Source organism: Planococcus citri, chromosome 5 (assembly GCF_950023065.1).
Source record: "Planococcus citri chromosome 5, ihPlaCitr1.1, whole genome shotgun sequence".
In the NCBI taxonomy this organism is placed as follows: Eukaryota; Metazoa; Arthropoda; class Insecta; order Hemiptera; family Pseudococcidae; genus Planococcus; species Planococcus citri.
This window is the reverse complement of record NC_088681.1, coordinates 19,515,177-19,533,112: the sequence shown is the minus strand read 5'-3', so window position 1 is coordinate 19,533,112 and position 17,936 is coordinate 19,515,177. Positions and strand designations below refer to the sequence as shown.

Here is a 17,936-nt window from a genome sequence, read left to right as displayed (position 1 = left end):
AGACGAGTCACTTATACGAATCAATTCGTTCGCAAATGATTCGCAAAAAATTATTCAATTCATTCGCGAATGATTCTGAAAAATTATTCAATTCGTTCGTGAATGATTCACCAAAAGTTATTCAATTCGTTTGCAAAAGATTCTAAAACATTATTCAATTCGTTCGTGAATGATTCACCAAAAATTAAGTAAATGAATCGATTCGTTCACGAACGAGTCACTTATACGAATCATTTCGTTCGTGAATGATTCACCAAAAATTAAGTAAATGAATCGATTCGTTCGCGAATGATTCATCAGAAATTAGGTAAATGAGTCGATTTGTTCGCGAACAAGACGAGTCACTTATACGAATCAATTCGTTCGCAAATGATTCGCAAAAAATTATTCAATTCATTCGTGAATGATTTTGAAAAATTATTCAATTCGTTCGCGAATGATTCTCCGAAAATTATTCAATTCGTTTGCGAATGATTCTAAAACATTATTCAATTCGTTCGTGAATGATTCACCAAAAATTGAGTAAATGAATCAATTCGTTCGCGAATGATTCACAAAAAATTATGCAATTCGTTCGCGAATGATTAACTAAAAAACTGTTCAATTTGTTCGTGAATAATTCACCAAAATCAAAAAGTAAGTGAATGAATCGATTCGTTCGCGAATGATTCGCCAATAATTATTCAATTTGTTCGCGAATGATTCACCAAAAAATTATTCAGTTCATTCGTGAATGATTCACCAAAAAATCGAATAAATGAATCGATTCGTTTGCGAATGATTCACTAAAAAATTGTTCAATTCGTTCGTAAATGATTCACCAAAAATTATGCAATTCGTTCGGGAAAATATGATTAACTAGAAAACCATTCAATTTGTTCGTGAATAATTCACCAAAATCAGAAATTAAGTGAATAAATAAATGGAATAAATCGATTCGTTCGCGAATGATTCACTAGAAAATTATTCAGTTCGTTCGTGAATGATTCACCAAACATTGAATAAATGGATCGATTCGTTCGCGAATGATTCACTAAAAAATTATTCAGTCATTCGTGAATGATTCACCAAAAATTGAGTAAATGAATCGATTCGTTCGCGAATGATTCACCAAAAAATATGCAATTCGTTCGGGAATGATTAACTGAAAAACTATTCAATTTGTTCGTGAATAATTCACCAAAATCAGAAATTAAGTGAATAAATAAATGGAATAAATCGATTCGTTCGCGAATGATTCACTAAAAAATTATTCAGTTCATTCTTGAATTATTCACCAAAAATTGAATAAATGAATCGATTCGTTCGCGAATGATTCTCCAAAAATTATTCAATTCGCTTGCGAATGATTCTAAAACATTATTCAATTCGTTCGTGAATAATTCACCAAAATCAAAAATTAAGTGAATGAATCGATTCGTTCGCGAACGAGTCACTTATACGAATCAATTTGCTCGCGAATGATTCACCAAAAATTGAGTGAGTGAATGGATTTGTTTGCAAACGAGTGACTCATATAAATCAAGTCGTTCGCGAATGATTCACTGAAAAATTATTCAATTCGTTCGTGAATGATTCACCAAAAATTGAGTAAATGAAACTGTGAGGAGCAGGAATGCCTTAACCGCGTATCGTGGGTATTCTTATACCCACTATACTCGCGGGTATTAATGTATCTTTTCGTTATACTGGTTTTTCTATGAAAAACCAGTACATGATATTTTCATGTATTGTTCTACCATGGTGTGTGTGTGTGTGTGTAAGCTTTGACGTCAGTCAAGGACTTTTCCGAATTCGCATAGGGCTCGTCTCTAGGCGAACCGCACTCGATTCTCACTTGATCTTTTACGTCTGGCCAGGGTAGAACTTCTCGTCACCAAAACGATTGTTCATATCGTTCAATGGGTTACACAGTATCCTTCCTGCAATTTATTCTAAGTATTACCCGCTTGTTCGGTGTGAATTTGTATGTCTATTAACGTAATGTAAATCGTGAGATACATCGTCTCGTTATATCGTTTTTATGGTATTTTGGATCACATCCCATAATCCGGATCTTGGGGTTGTGATCTAGTTTCAAAATGTATTCCTCAGACTTAACAGAATTATCGATCGGACCTAGTATTGGTGAGTCCACAGGAGAGATAATTTAACGTGAATAGTTCTGGGTAAGTAATGAAAAAAGCTTACTTGTAGAGTCTGGTACTCTGCTGCGGTTAACTCCTTTTATTAATTAATCATAATTAATATTACGACTAACTAATAGTGAGTAGACATAATTATACCGTGTCTATGTTCATAGCTATATTATTGCCTTAATTGACAACTAAGTATCTACGTGTTGACAAATGTTTCGTATTTTGCTACATACTCGAATATTTGTTCATTCGATATGTATTTTCTATGTAAATCTGCCTTTGATCTATTCGATTTACATATTTTCCATGTATAGATGTATAAACAAATATAGGCTATCTGTACATGTTCTTTCGAGTTTTATTTAATGGTACGTAAAGCTCAACTTTTATGAATGATAGTGAGTTGCTTATAGAAAGAGCCTGCCTCCAGAGCTAGTTAGGTATCAGGCAATTATTCCCCTCCCAGGGAATAATTATTTGATTCCCTTTTATGAGCCGCTAGACAAAACTTCTTACCGTCAAAAGTAATTAGTTACTTTCTACCATCGCCATCTATTAAGAATATCACTATATCAAAACGATTTTTTCGCGAATGATTCACCAAAGATTATTCAATTCGTTCGCGAACGAGTCACTTATACGAATTAATTCGTTTGCGAATGATTCACCAAAAATTAAGTAAATGAATCGATTCATTTGAGAACGAGTCACTCTTACAAATCAATTCGTTTGCGAATAATTCACCAAAAATTATTCAATTCGTCACCGAATGATTCACCAACAATTAATCAATTCGTTCGTGAATGATTCGCTAAAAATTGAATGATTCGCCTAGAAATCAATCAATTTATTTAATCACCAAACGTTTGTAAATGATTCGATTTGATTCGATTCAATTGTAAATAGATTAATTGCCATACAAATGTTTCAAAATAAGTGAATCATTCCGTTCGTAAAAGATTTTTATTTGAAGAAAAGTCAGTTTTTTCACGCGTTTGCGTGAGTGTTTTTTAAAAATAATTTTTCCCAGCTTTCTAATCCAACATTTTTTTCTATTGAGTGACTTTATTAGTTCATTGCCTTCACAGAAAGGTATTGCGTTTCCGCTGTTTCAAAAGTTTACACAGAAGCTCGTTCTAAAATACGAGTAGAATTATCTGTGAAAACCTTTCATTAGAAAATTAATTCTTCTCTGACTTGCCTTTTTTCATAAATTCCCCAGTCTCCTCCAAAATGTTCTAGCAAATAGAAAACTACTCGAAGCCATGTTGACAAAGTAGTAAGTGCATCCTCATCACATGTTGAGAATTGATTAATATCCGTCGGCTTGTCCAATTTTTTGTAGTCCATTGACTCGCCTCCTCGGCAAGTTTTTAAAAATTCAGTTGCAAATAGCCTAAGATGGAGATTTTTCTGGATGACTTTCAACTCAAAATAAAGTTCTCCATTAAATTTGATCAAAATTAACTTCTTTCGCGATTTACCTTATAATTATCACAAACATTTACCTTTTGTGAACATACAGTAGGCAAAGTTTACGGAAATTTTACACGACGAGACGTGTACTGTGTGTCCTTCATCGTCGGTTAGTTTTTGAACGCATATGACATATTCTCTGACGTTTGGTGTGGCATAACTAGATTCTGATGGGCTAAAAAGGAGAGATGCAGACCTATGTAATTTAATTACGAAGTACGTTTGTAATTAATATCAACTTATTGGAATAAGTTAGCCGAACGAAAGGCAGCGCGAAGCAGCAGCCATGGTGACGGCGGCGTGCTTTATAAGTATAATAGTTTCATTGAAAACATTTATTACGTCCATAAAATTGAATACTCCCTTGCACATTTAATTAAAACTACACCAAGCAGCTAGCATTCAGCGGTGTAGAGTGCGAGGTGTCGCGAAACTTGAACTGTATACTTTAGTATGGTACTCTAGTACAATATACAAAAGGGGTTATAATTTTTCATTAAAACGTTTTGATATTTTATACCGTTTTATATTTGCGATTACTTACTTTAAATTTCCAACTAATTTAACGAAGTGCTGTGTAAGATGAGAATGAAGTGTAATGTGTGGGTAACAGAAAGAGGGAGGTGGTTTTTATCACGACGACGACGATGCGAAGACTGGAAAAAATAGTGGTTGTGGTGACTCGTAGATGACGACTGAGGTACCTTGACGAAAAAAGCTTGTATTTTGTCTCATGCTCCTTACCACACAAGATAAGGGTGCGAATAGAGGGGGGAAATATTGAAGGATTTTGACCAAATTCAGTGGAGACATTCATTTCGAGTTGAAAGTTACCCAGAATCAGGAAAATTTGAAGCTCAACAGGTACCTATCCATGGAGGAGAAAACAAGGTGTCCTCAAAAAAGGGGAATTTTCGAGAAAAAAATTACGATTTTTTCGCTCTAGCTGTTACGAGTACCCAACCTGTTTTAAGAAAAAATAGCCAAGTCCCAAATTGTACGATTTTTGACATTCTAAATACCTACTCGTACATCGACTTAGTAGTCCGCCACATGGCAATTGGAATATTTGCAACCTCCTTACTGATCCTCAGGGAAAACTTTTTTCAAAACGTATAGGTCTTCACTAACAAAATGGCAGCCATGGACTCGCACGAAACTTTTAAACTGGACAAAGGGCAAAGCTAGATCCACATAGAGTAGGAAAAAATTCATCATCAGCCAAAATTTCAAGTGCTAAAGTGCACTTTTTGATTTTCGGTGAGTTTTTGAAAATTAAATTTAGGCTTAAAAATGAGAAAAAAATCGAAATTTTACTAAATTGACCTAGAAAGCTGAAATTTGAGATATACTCTATTTTCAACCTGCCAAATGGATTGAATACTGTTTCAAATCGTTTTCAGCAGTTCTGGAGCCTCCAGCAGCTTTTTCAGAGTTGAAATTTCCACAAAATGTCATCAAATGCAATTGGAAAGCTGAAATTCATTCTGCAATTTACGTAATTTCAATACACTACGAAGTAAGTCGACTTCGAGTGGATTTTAAGTTGTTTTGGAGCCTCCAGCGACTTTTTGAAAATTACTGGAGAATTCAGCAGATTTTCAATATTCTCGAAATTTCAAACTTCATTAATAATTGATGAAATTTTGTAGAAATTCCAAGTTTGAAAAATTTACTGGAGGCTCCAGTAATTTCCAAAAAGTCACTGGAGGTTCCAAAACGACTTGAAATCTACCTGCAGTCGACTTCATGGCGTATTCAAATCAGTTCACAGATTAAATTTTGGTTTCCCAACTGTTTTTGATGAAATTTTGTGGAAATTTCAAATTTCGAAAACCTACTGGAGGCTCCATGAATTTTCAAAAAGTCACTGAAGGCTCTAAAACGACATCTGCAGTCAACTTCCTAACTCCATTTGATGACATTCTGTGGAAATTTCAAGTTTCAAAAACCTGCTGGAGGCTCCATCAATTTTCAAAAAGTCGCTGGAGGCTCCAAAATAACTTTAACCTATCTGCAGTCGACTTAATACTGTGTTGACGTTGATGTGCGAAATAAATTTTGAATTTCAAACTCTGCTTGGTAAATTTTTTGGAATATTTCGAGCATTGAAAAATCTGCTGGAGGCGCCAGTAATTTCCAAAAAGTCACTGGAGGCTTCGAAGCGACTTAAAATCTACCTGCAGTCAACTTCATAGCGCATTGAAACTAGTTTATACAATGAATTTCAGCTTTTCAACTGCATTTGATGAAGTTTTGTGGAAATTTCAAGTTTCAAAAATCTACTGGAGGATCCAAGAATTTTCAAAAGTCGCCGAAGGCTCCAAAACGACTTAAATTCACCAGCAGTTGACTCAATAGAGTGTTTAAGTTGGTTGCATCGTAAATTTCGGATTTCCAACTTCATTTGACGAAATTTTGCAGAAACTTCAAGTTTAAAAAATTTTCTGGAGGCTCCAGAACTGCTTAAAACGGTTTGAAATTGCTATCAATCGCTTTGGCAGGGCAAAAATAGAGTATATTCCAAATTTCAGCTTTCCATGTCAATTTTATCAAATTTTGATTTTTTTCTCGTTTTGGCCTAAATTTGATTATTTTTTTCAATTCACCAAAAATCTAAAAATGCAGTGGTCTCAGATGTTGATAGCAATGACCTTGATCGACGCAGAATCTTAAATGAATTTTTTTGGATCAGGACATTTTTCCTGAGACAGGTTGTGTAGGAGCTGGAGCGAAAAAACTACGATTTTTTCGCAAATTCTCCTCCTTTGAAGACCCATATCACCGCTTCAGGGGTACCTCTAGTAACTATACACTTGATAAATTTCGAAAATAAACAAAAAAATGTAAACAGGCTACTCGCAAACATCATCGCAACAATTCAATCTGAAAATTCTGCATGGGCGGCTTCTGCGCCAGGAGGAGTTCTTTTTCGGTACTCAGCAGCATGTATGCGATACTCGGATGAAAAACAGCTGTACCTCGGCCTTCGACGATCATGTGACGTAGGCCTGGGCCTACGCAGCTTCGTATAAAAATTCCAAAGGCGGCGACTACGCAACGTACTATACGAGCGAAATATGATAATTGATAAATACACGTTGGTATTGAATGCTTTCATCGTGTCATCGTAATCACCCCCAGTCCACCGACGGCTGCCTTCGTCCGATGTAGTTTTGGATTATTTCGCATAGTACACATACTCTTACACAGCATCGGAATTGTATGCGCGTGTATTATGAAGAATGCGACCCATTGTGGAAATTTTATTACCGCAATTTATTCGTATCGTACAATAGCCAACAAATATGTCGAACCATTCGACAACGAGGTTTATAAAACGACAAAACACGCCGCCACCTCGTCCGGCCACTGCGCCGCAATTTAATATACGACTATTATAGCTCTCTAACACGACGATTATGTGTAGTATATACGAGTATATGTCGTATAACGCGTGCGAAGCTTTGCGGTATAAGTCATAATGGGCGGGGGGGGAGAAGATGCGGGGAAAAACGAGCTGTGTTTCTAAATTAAAAACCTATATAAGTATTGCTCGCGAACGTAATGATGTGAAATTTTCTCGTGCCGAATTCGAATTCATCTTCCAGCATGTTGCAGCCTACTTGTATACTCGACGCTCTCGCATGTTATCATTTTGCTGCTGCATCGATGCATCCTGTTTTTAGAATTTTTTTCTCATTAATTGAGCCAAAACATCAAAGGATATCACTTCTGAAACTTGAAAAATATTTTGGAACGCAGTGGCGCCAATTTTTTTGTCATTATTGAAAATCCCAAAAACACCAAAAAATTTAACAAGTTTTTGGCTACTTTTCTCCGATTTTCTGGAAAAATTGTAACAACACGTACATTTATCCAGAGAGCCAATCACTATAGGTAAGTATTCGACTCTCGTCCGAAAATAAACGAAGAAAAAAAAAGAGAAAACCTCTCTCAACCATACCCAACACATCGAGAGCAATCTCTTCCATCGGTTTGATTCGTCCCATTCGTCGATTCGTTTTAATCAAAAGGTTGCCAGTAAAGTGGTCCGAACAAAAAGCTTAATTTTTGCTTAAATTTCACTATTTTTTTATTACGATGCGGGGGTGCTCGTGTGTCGTCCTCGCGAATACACCCCCACTTGCTGCGACCAGCACTCGACGAACACTTTACACAATTACATTTGGCATTCGTTAAAGAAGTTTATTTGAAGAGGGTAACCTTTAATTTTGAGTCGACGTCGACGCTCTTAATTTTCTTTATTTCAGCAGTTTACAAACGTAAACGCGAGCAAGAAAAGTTCGAGACAATTGAACGTAATACGCAAAGTAAATAGTTCTGCGACGTGTAAACATTTTGCGAAAATGCCGAAAATCCGTCGAGCTTTCTCACGTGTGTGTGTGTGTTGGACGAGTGGTACTAATTATTGAAAGGAGTCCACGGAATGAGCACTGAGACGTCGAGGGGGCAAGAGTAATGAACGCCTTTTTCGACACGAGTTTCTATAGATACAGGGGTTTTCTTTCTAGGTCTTTTGAGAGTGGATCTGTTTCAGTTGTTTTTGATTTGGAATAGGTATAGGTAGCTAATGATAACAGTTTTTGGTAATTACGAGAAAATTATAGAAATGATGGCCCATTTTTGTGAAAAATGTTGCAATTTGCAGATAATTAATTTTTAATTGAGTACCTATATTTTTTAATAGTACTTCTTTCGATTAATTTATTTTGTTTTTTCTATCTGTTTCAGGTGAGTGGAAAATATTCAAGTTTTCCATTTTTATTTGTCGATTGATAGAACATAGCCGTACAGTGAGTAACATCAAAAATTTCCATCACCATTTATGAATATTTGTATACAAATGATGATGTAGCACAAAAAAAGAACGTATGATTTTTGATCAAATTTTATGAAGATCTTCATTTCATCTGTTGAAAATTACCCAAAAATGTTCAGCCCTTTTCGTATTTGGGGGGGGGGGGCAAGAGAGCAGGGGGCTTTAGCGATGATATTGCATCAAAAGTTGCAAAAAAAAAAAAAAAAAAAACACCACAAAAATCTACTTTTTTGTTGCTGGATAGTATGTCCTAGATTTTTGTCCACATTGCAAGAAAAATGTCCTGATTATTACTTTTTTTTTATTCAAAATTGCAAAAAACCCTGTTTATATTGATAATTGCTAAAAAAAATTCTGTTTTTTGTACAAATTGCAAACGATTCCATTTTTGGCAAATAACAGGTACCTAGTGAAAGTTGTGAAAAAGTAGTGGTTTTAAAAATGGGTATTGAAAGTGATGAAAAATTAGTGAATTTAGTCAAAAAGGAAGTAAAAAAATGAAATAATTCACACGCGAAAAACCTTTCAATTATTGAAAAAAAAAACATATTGTGTTGGAAGAGGGAGACAGATTCACAAAGCAGTGGCCACATTAGAGCGATTTTGTACACCTGGTTACTTCTGGTGAATCTTGGTGACTGATTCACCAGAACATGAAAAAAATCATTTTTTATCCCCTGTTGACTTTTTGGAGACAGATTCAACAAGCAGTGGCCATATTTGAGTGATTCTTTACACTTGGTGACTTCTGGTGGATCTTGATCACTGACTCACCAGAACATAGAAACGTCATATTTTATACCCTGGTGACTTTTTGGAGACAGATTCAGCAAGCAGTGGCCATATTTGAGCGATTCTTTACACTTGGTGACTTCAGGTGAATCTTGGTGACTGTGTGGTGGTTTTGGGACGTCTTTGCTTTGAGGGAGACGCCGCCAAGACCAGCGTGCATATAGTAAGCCCAGGGAACCTAAACTTGCCCGATATCCTTGCAAAAGATATCAAATTGCAGTGATGTTGAGACACCTCATAAATGATCATAAGACCGCTAAATGTTCGTAATGTTTTATTCACTTCTCTGGTATAACACACGCGAAGATTTATAATAAAACACACTACACATTATTGAATAAAATACACTTGTAGTATCGACTACAAGCGGAAGCTCTGAACTTGCTACCTTACGCTAGCACCAGTGAAAATATACCTAACGAGCTTTCAAAGCTCGAAGCTCGGAGTGGCGCATCTCGAACTACTTCGACAGAGTGCACTACTCGTAAGCAGTGCTGCCACTCCGACAGGAACACAACTTCCCTCTAGGTGGAAGCTGCGGGCGCATCCCCTACCGGTACATATGCCCCGCTTCCATTGAACAGCGTGGACATCGGAGATGCTGGATCATTGAAGCCAAAACTTGGCCAATCGGACAACGGACGGTAGGGCCCCTCTGCCCCGCTTCTATGAACCCGCAGCTTCCAAGATGTTGAATAGCTAGGTTCTTCGGCATCCATCCATGACTTCCAACAAGTCGAATTTTCAATTTTTTTTTTTTAACATCTCTGCTGTTTTTTCACGGCACTAGCAACTTAAAATTACCTTAGATGCAAACAATTTGTCATATAAATATTAAAACAGGTTACATCTTAGTCGCTAAAGTGCTACAAAATTCACAAACACAAAATATTTACATAAAAAGCAGAGAAATGTACAAATTCAAAATAGATAAAAAATGAATCAAAATCTACAATTGTGCAAAAAACACGCGCTGAGCTGCGTATCAACTGGTTCGATGTAAGGCCAAAACTGCGCCAAAAGCTTTGCCAACACGAGATCAATGAACTCTTCTGCTGGAGCAATTAACAGGTACTTTTTTAATTAATTACGCGTTCCGAATCGTATTTCTTGATGTTAAACTAAACAGGGACTTTCTTCTCTTTCTACAGCAACTTTCCCGGATTCAATCAGCATCGAAATAAGCTCACTGGAGCCAAACGGGGATGACTGTTTTCACCAAGGGCAAACGATCCAAAGTTCATTGGTAATTCCAATTGATCAGAGATGCCGGAAAAATACTCCGATAACCGGAAAAGCATCAGAGAAATTACAGGTACGTTGAATCTTGGTTACGATTCATTTTATTTTCTCTAACATGTTGGCGATATTTTTCAACCTCTCTGTTATCAGCAAGCTGACATTTTTCCAAATTGGAAGTTTTCGGAGCTGGAACCGGAATCCTTTTTTATCATCTCTGCTGCAGTAAGTACCCTATTTACACATCTCTATCTACGCGTACAAAGTGATCTTGTTAGCTTTAGATCGCGTCGCGTTTGTTTTCTCTCGTGTTGTGTTGATTCAGTGCCGCGTTATCGTCACAGACAGCTAGTCGCTCGTTGCTATGTCCACACACAGCTGGGAATATTGGGCTATTCCCACGGACAGCTAGGAACATCGCGCTCTATTCACTGACAGCTGGCCAGTTGCGATTTTTCCAAGTTCAAAAATTGCGATTTTCTCTCATTTTTTCGCAATTGAAAACCTTCTTGCGCCTTTCTCGACCTGTGATCGAACCTGGATTTTGAACATCTCTATTTTTTGTGAAAAATTACTCGTTCAAAATTCCCCAACACATGCTCACGCGATTTTTCAACTTCTCTTGGAAAGAAAAAATTTACAATTATTTACAAAAAATTCTAAACCTATGTGAACTAATAGTTACGATTAGTCAAAATAAATTAAATTAAAACTAGTCATAAATTAAACAAGACTAAATTTTATCCGAAGTGCAACTTTGAAAAAAAGAAAAAAAATTTTAATAACAAAATGAATAACAACGCTTAAATTAGCACTAATTCCCAAACTATCGCGAAAAATACACAGTACTACTTAATCTGAGCACATCAAATCAACGAATGAAAGCTCTAATGCTACAGTTGTGTATCGGAAATTCCATAACAATAGATGAGTTCTTACAAAATGGCGAATTATCTAGATTAAATGTACCTAAATTATCTCAATTGTAATCTTATCAAAAAAATGTTGCACTCGGAGATAGAAATATCCTAAATTACATATATGCTAAAAGTAGTTGGCCTTGAACGCAACAAAAGCTCATTTCTCACTTAATTTGGCCTTGGATGAATACCTTGTGAAAGCTTTCACAAAATATGCACGTTCAAAACTTTCCAACATCTCTAAGTGAATAAAATTCACGGTCTTTTTTCGCTTCTTTTTGTTACGAGGATTATCACGGCCGTCTGGTGCATTTTTATCTCGTAAGCTCGAGCTTTCAGCGTTGGTAGGTACCTGCTTCGTTCTCGAACGCGTTTCATATCTCTCCCGCGCCGCTTCCCTCTTCTCTTTGTACTCATCTTCGTCCGGAAACGTTTGTTTGAGACAATCTTCGAGCTTTTTCTCTAGGAGGGGGGGAAGCTTTTTTCGTAATCTCTTTTTTATTTCGCGGAACTCTGCATCGTGTTTTGTAACATCTCTTTTAGGTCTCTCTGCTTCGCAATTTTGGCGAATTTTTTCCAGGGTTTTTTCAGGCTGCTTTCGCGAACCTCTTGGTAAATATTCCGGATCTCTGGGGTCATCGACCTCCTCCTCATCAGTATTTTCTTCTTCCATTTCAGCATTTTGACTTGTGGTTTTTTTCTTCGAAAAATCTCTGATTTTTTCCACCAAATCTCTGTTGTCGAATTTTGATCTCTGCTTTAGGTCATTTTTGAGCTCTTCCAACTGGTTTTTATTGAGGTATGACGTCATTTGGCGAGTGTTAACAATCTGCTCGTCGGTAGGGTCAGCTACATTTTTGACCATGTAACAATTGCTACCTACATGCTGTTCAACTGTATATGGACCATAGCGTTTTTGAAATAGCTTTTTTGAAAGTCCTTTTTCATATGATGACAGACGATGAGAAGTTAACATGACCAATTCACCATTTTCAAAAATGGTAGGGGGCCCATGTAATTTATTGAAAGCGACCTCATTATTTATTCTCTGCTGCATTCTTTTTTCGCGAATGAAATTCACTAAAGCCTGCTGCTGGGTCATATTTTCAATATTCTCATCAACCACTTCTTGGGTATATACAGCCTTTCTGGCCAATTTATCAGCTACGAAATTATTATGATCGTGTTTTCTCGCCCTTACATGTCTCAATTCGAACTCCTTGAATTTTTTAGAGAGTTCAATGACCTGCTGGAATGCTGCTTTGTGATGAACTGGTTTTTTGTTGGTATTTTTCCAGTTATTTTCTACCCATCTCTTTGAATTGTGATTTACTGCAGTGACCAAGTAGTTGGAATCCGAAAATACTTTGAGCTTCTCTATCTGGTTATTTAGGGCAATTTCCATCGCTTTTATCAGTGCAATGATTTCTGCCAAATTATTCGAATTTTTATATTCTGGGTGCACAACTCTTTCCGAAACATTGAAGTCTCCACTAGGTGTCCAACTGATTCCGATACCCGCTATTGCTTCATCTGTACCATTTTGGGAACAGGCTCCGTCTACAGCTACCCAGATAAATCCTTTCTTGTCAACAATGAGCTTTTTTGGGTCCATTTTGAGTTTTAGAGCTTCTTCTGATGTTATTGATGGAACATTATTGGCACGTTGCTCTTCTCGTAATTTACTCAATTCGAATTTGGCATTTATTCCAGTATTAGGCACTGGCAAATCTTGAGCCAAGTTATCAGGAATTCCCCAAACTTCATTTGGCTTCACTCCGAACTCTGTAGGTGTATTATTTATTTCATTTTCCACCTGTTTGGCATATTTGTGCCATCCATGATGAGTATAATCGAAGTCCTCAGCTGATTGGTTGATTTTTACTCTCAGCCTGTCGCCAATTATTCTCATTGTTCTTTCCACTAAGCTTGATTGTGGATTGTACTTGGTGGTGTGGCCTATTTTTACACCATAGGATTTGAGCAAATCATTCCAGGTATCACTCACAAACTGAGTGCCATTATCAGTGATTACTTTGCGCACCTTGTGCCCCAGTTTCTTTATCTCTTCGAGTATCTCTTTCATCGCTTTTGAGACCTCTTCTTTGGTTGCCACAATCAGGGTTTTGAGCCACACTTTGGCAGTAAATACACATTTTACTACTAGCATGTATTTTGGGTCCTTGGCTTTGTTGGCGATTTGGCCAATTAAATCAGCTGACAAGACATCTGCTATGCCATAAGACTCAATTTGAGCATACTCTAGCTTCTTTTTCTGCCCAAAGTTCTTATTGTGCTTGCAATCGAGGCATTCGCTTGTGGCCAATTTGGCAGATTTTGGCACGTTTGGCAAATAATACATGCGTCGAAATATCGAGTCAATTTTGGCAGCTCCCACATGACCGTACTCTTCATGTAGGTACATTATGGTATCTTTATACAACTCATCAGGCATGCATGGCACTCTTGATCCATCTTCTCTGATTCGATGCAGTATTTTTACACCTTCTTCTTCTTCCAAAATGACATATTTTTTCTCGAGCTGTTTTTTCGCTTTTCTCTGCTTAGAAGTCATGTCAATCTCGTCTGCTTGGAGTCTCCGAATGACTTTTGACCAATTTTCATCTCTGTTTTGGTACAAGTCCAGCCTCTTGAGACAATCAATCAACTGCTCTTTAACCAAATCTTTGTAAACAACGCCAAGTGGCACCATATGAGTCCAATTCGTGCTGTATAAGGTCAATTCAGGTGCTTGTCTATCCCACCATTTTCCAACTCTTTTCGGCAGGTCATAAACAAGGTCGTGGCAGTTAAAATGCGTTATCCACGCCGCTGCTTTGCGATGTATTTGAGCCAATGTGTTAAATCGGTGCACAACTGACATTATGTCTTTTCTGACATGCACAGTATATCCATGAAGCCACATTTCGAGTTTTTTTAATGCATTCGCGAGCGAGTACATCTCTTTCTCTATTACTGTGTACTTCTTTTGGTGCTCTTTAAATGTATTGCTCACAAACAGCACAACGTGATCTACACCATCTTCGTCTTTCTGGTATGCCACCGCATTCATGGCATCTTGAGTGAAACTCGTTTCTAAGTAGAAATCTGCACCATCAATTGGAGTGGCTAATTTGAATTCTTTACGATACTCGTTTTCCAACATCTCTAATGCATTTTGCTGCTCTTCACCCCACTTGAAGTTTTCTTTTCGAGTCACTTCATAAAGTGGCACTGCTAGCTGCTGATAATCTGCAATGAAGCGCTTGTAGAATCCAACAATTCCCAAAAATGCCATAACTTCTTTTTCATTTTTGAGTTTGAATTCGCCTTTCTTGTTGGTGTGCTTCTTTTTGAATTCATCAAGCTTTTGGAGCTTTTTATTTTGCTTCAAAATTGCCCCAGGCTGGAGTTGAAAACCAAGATGGTTGATACTCTTTTTGAAAAACTTTGATTTTCTTGGATTGAGCCTGAGTCCATTATCTCTGATTATTTTCAGTGTATCAACCAGTAATTCCATCATTTCTTCGAAAGTCATTGCCTTGAGTAGCACATCGTCTACATACTTCGTTCTGCCTTTTTTTGCTTTCATGATGGTATTTATCATTTTCACAAATAATGCAGATGATACTTTCAATCCATATGGCACCCTTATAAACTGGTGGACTTCTCCATCTACTATGAAAGCACAATACTTCCTATATGCTTCATGTAGTACCATCTGCCAAAATCCTGCCACAAAATCGAGGCAACAGTACATTTTGGCACGTCCGTCTGTTGTTATAATTCTATCAAGCAATGGAGCTTCATTATAGTCATTCTCGAGTATAGGGTTCAATTCCATAGGATTCAAGCATAATCTCACCTCGCCATTTTTCTTGATATTTGCTACCAGCGCATTGATGTAAGGTGAGGTCGAAGGTTCAACGATCTTTTTGGCTATCATCACTCTGAGAGCTTCTCTCACGAGTGGCATCTGTTTGTTAGATGGAGTATACTTCGGACCATGGAATCTTTTGATATTCTTGGGATCCTTGAATCTCAATTTCATCGGCGGTCCTGTCCATTTTCCAGGATACTTGCTGAACACACAGGCAAATTCTTTGAGTATGTCAAATGCTTTTTTAGCCTGTTTCTTCGTAATGGTTTCTTCATTTACAGCTTGCTCCAAATCCGATCTCAGTGTTTCCAAAAATACTTCTGGACCATCGTCCACATCTTCAGGCTCCATTTCCTGGTACTTATCAGCTGTGTTTGCTCTTTTGGATATGTGATCAATTTGCTCAACGCTCTTTTTCTTTACTCTGATTCGTCTGAGTGTAATCTTCTTTTTGTACTCCTCCTCAGTCATAAAGTTGAGTGTTTCAATCTTCTCTTGGCCTGGAGGGCAGCATGTGGCTCTTTTATTTTCCACATCAGTCTTAATTCCAAGTACCTTCATGGTTTTGGTACCAATTATAAAAGTCTGGTTACACCCTTTCATAATGTAGAATGGAATTTTGAGCTCGCATTCTCCAAATTTGAGTTTTGGCACAATCACATATCTGTATGTCTCTACCTTTGAATCGTCAGCCAAACAGCACACAATAGGTTTTTTCAGCATGATATACTGAACGCTGTCATAGTGATCTCTGAGCAGGATGTTCGCAGTTTCTTCTGATATTACATTAGGGGTTGCCCCGGTATCAAGCTGCGCTGGGTAGGTGGTGCCATCCATCGTAAGTGGCACTACACACGTGTCAAATTTGTCTTTTTCTCTGAGGATTTGCTCTCTGACTCGAGCCTCAATTTCCTCTCTGCGCAGCGGTGGTTTAGGTGTAAGAGGTTGCTGGATTAAATTCATCGAAGTTCCTGCTGTCGGTTGTGCACTCTGAGTTGTGTTTTGAGGCACATGTGTTGAATTTTGGGACATACAGGTTGTGTTGGGGGGGCTTAGGCGTTGCCCCAGTCACGTGATTGACTGTTATTTTTAACTTCTCTGATGCCCCAGCGGATTTAACAGGTGTTTGCCACGTCTCTGATAAGTTTCGTTCCTCCTCATGAAGGGAGGGGATTCCTATCTTGTTGAGTAGCTTTTGGAGCGCTTGAGGTTTCATGAACTTTTTTAACTTCTCTATTTTCTTTACAGCATCAGCGACTTCCTTTTCGATGTTTTTAGGAATGTCTGAGTTTTTCTTTTCGATCAGGGTTTTCTTCTTTACTATTTCATATTGCAAGCCATCTTCCTCAGTTATAACTTCTCTACTCTCTTCAGTCTGAGTGCCATGTTGCTCAGTGCCATTCTCAGGAGGTTTCTTCTGATGCCAATCGTAATTGTACATTTTATCCATCTCTTGGAACAACTCTGTTTTGCGTGCAAATCTTGGATAATATCTGCCATTTTTTCTGCTTAAATGGAATTTATGCATCACTGGCATCATGTTGTAATCTTTATCAACACGAAATTGACGCTTATATCGATCTTGTGAGTCTCTTTTCAAGTCCAAAAATAAGGCAGCAGGAGACCACCAAAATGACACAACATCGTCTTCCAGTGACTCTAGCGCTTTTCTGTATGCAAAGTACTTGTCCATTGATACTGGGTTGCTCGCAGAAGTTTTTGGCTTTACCAGTGGAAACAGCAAAATGATTTTTTCAAATCCTTTCTGCTTTAAATTCTCCATAATCTGCTTTGCATAATTTTTTACAACACTCGAAGCCATTTCTGAGTAGTTCAGTTCATATTGAGCCAGTGATAGAATGGCTTTTTTCTTCGTAAAGGTGGCTGCTCTGATGGCTGTTTTCAGATCGCTGATATTGATCTGTTCTTTGAGATAAGGCTGAGTGATTTCAGGCCTTCGTCGTGGTATTATATTTGCTAAGAATACGGCGAGTGAATCTCCGATGAGTTCAAACTCTTCTTGTGGTAGCTCATGGAATTGCTCCACTTGTGCTAATTTGCACGCGTCAGCTACTCGTTTCCCGACGGCAATCCTGCTGAATCAATTGATCCCTCAGGTGAGGTAGGGGGGGATTGTTGCTCCTCTGAGCTTTCATTTTCCGATGGTGTTTCTTCCTTATTTATTTGGTTAACACCATGTGTCTTTTCCTTCGGTTTTTTGTACTTAGACTCATCTCTTTTGTCTTTTTGGTGGCTTTTGGTAGTCTCTGATTTGGGCTGACTTTTATTTTTATCATAGGTAGGCTTTTTATACTTGTCAGTTGTGCGCTCGCCTTTGTTTTCATTGGTATTATTCCGGACTGTTTGTGAATTGGAACGCCTATCAGTGCCGCCAAAACTGGATCAACGATTCTCTGATCTTTGTTGCACATTTCGAGTCTGAGTAGCAGGCCTTTCTGGTTCAGGTGGTCTCTGAGCAAACTCTTCAACACGAGTCATTCCATTCAGTCTTTTCTCGAAAATGTTGATATCTTGCAATTCAATCTCAGTAAAACGTGGTCTGAGACTGGGTGTCATTTTGTAGTATATCATCATAATGATATCCTCGAATGGTGAGTTCGTAGTTTTGAGCACTTTCAGCCATATCA

General features: G+C 37.6%; 1 protein-coding gene across 6 annotated transcripts in view; it reads left to right on the top strand.

The window, feature by feature from the left end:
* Dop1R2 (dopamine receptor 2) overlaps positions 1 to 17,936 on the top strand; it is a 371,432-nt gene that overhangs the window by 245,488 nt on the left and 108,008 nt on the right. The window lies entirely within an intron of this gene.